The sequence below is a fragment of the Sciurus carolinensis genome, unplaced genomic scaffold, assembly GCF_902686445.1.
Source record: "Sciurus carolinensis unplaced genomic scaffold, mSciCar1.2, whole genome shotgun sequence".
Lineage (NCBI taxonomy): Eukaryota > Metazoa > Chordata > Mammalia > Rodentia > Sciuridae > Sciurus > Sciurus carolinensis.
Genome location: NW_025920246.1, coordinates 431846 through 433300, shown reverse-complemented (window position 1 = coordinate 433300; position 1455 = coordinate 431846). Strand labels below are relative to the sequence as shown.

The following is a 1455-nucleotide window of genomic DNA, read 5'->3' as shown; positions in this document are numbered from 1 at the left end:
ATTCCTTTGATGATAGAGGATTAATATCCAGAATGTATAAAGAACTCAAAAACATTAACACCAAAAAAAAAAAACAATTAAACAAACAAACAAAAAACACGGTCAATAAAAGGGCAAAAGGACTAAACAGAAATTTCTCAAAAGAAGAAACACAGTCAGGGCAGGTGGCTCAGCATGAGTCTGTTAAGAGTTCACAGAAGTTGTGGAGAAGAAACAGCCTTTTGGGATGGCAGAGTCTGAGGAAGAGACTGAAGCCCAGACAGAAGAGCTGGATATAAGTCACAACCTGGAGAACATTCCTGTCATTGAATGATCCCCAGAGGCAGAGCGAACACCCTTCCAGTATAGTCCTTATCATGTGGTCAGACCTGAAGGAGACATTGATCCCACTCAAATAACCTTTCCTGGATGCATTTGTGTCAAAACCCTCTTCTCTGGCACTTGCTCCTGTCTCCACCATTAGGAAAACTATGATGACAATTGGTACCTTAGAGACAAAGGATCACGAGCCAAGTATGACAGTACCTGCTTTTTAATGTAATGTCCTGTGCCAGTGTGGTAACCACTGCAGGAACTGAGTGGTACAGAGGGGTCTGCAATTCCTCTTCCAGGTTTTCAGGATAGAGAAAAAAGGGTGGGGACTTTGTACCTTGAAATTTATACCAAAAGGAATTTATTCCAAAGGAAGTTTTGTTTGTGAGTATGCTGGTGAGGTTTTAGGATTCTCTGAGGTACAGAGAAGAGTTCATTTACAAAAAATATATGACACAAATTACATCATAGCCATTAGTGAACATGTTTATAATAGGCGGATAATGGAGACATTCCTTGACCCTACCTATAGAGGGAATGCTGAAAGTTTCCTTGACCATTTTTGTAAGCCAAACCTGTTGCTTCTCATCCAAAGTGACATTGCCACCAAAGACATTTTTCTAGGAGAATTCTAGGAGAATTCAGGAAGATTTCTTAATCTAATGGACATTAAAGACAAAAAAAGACTAGATGATGACAAAATAAGAAAACATTGTTACTGTGGCACCAAGTCATGTACTGCCTTCTTACCTTATGACAGTTCACTGTATTGTCCCTTAGAAAAGCCAGAAGTCAACTAGGAAGGCAGCTCCCACGCTGACCTCACTCCATGGGCAGGGATCAGAGGGCACCAAGCAAGCGTGGCTCATAGACCCTGCTTCTATGTTCCTCTCCTTCAAGCAATTTAGGCTTGAGATAAGCCTGCTTAGACCTTAGCAGCTTGCCTCTCCCTTTGGGAAGGCCAATGGTTGTCTGCTGGACTGTAATGAGTTTAATTTAGGAATGTGTCAGAGACTATAATTTGTCCTTTGTTTCTTTTGTAATAGAATCCTCACTTTCACCTAGGTACATAACTGACCAGAATACTTTCCTTCCTACTTAAATGAGGTTAAGTGACTATGTTCTAGATAATGGAATAAAAGT

At 40.5% G+C, this 1455-nt stretch overlaps 1 pseudogene; it reads left to right on the top strand.

Moving 5' to 3' along the window:
* Nucleotides 1-220: 220 nt before the first annotated feature.
* On the top strand, nt 221-1112 carry LOC124975303 (histone-lysine N-methyltransferase SETMAR-like; annotated as a pseudogene).
* The last annotated feature ends 343 nt before the right edge of the window (nt 1113-1455 follow it).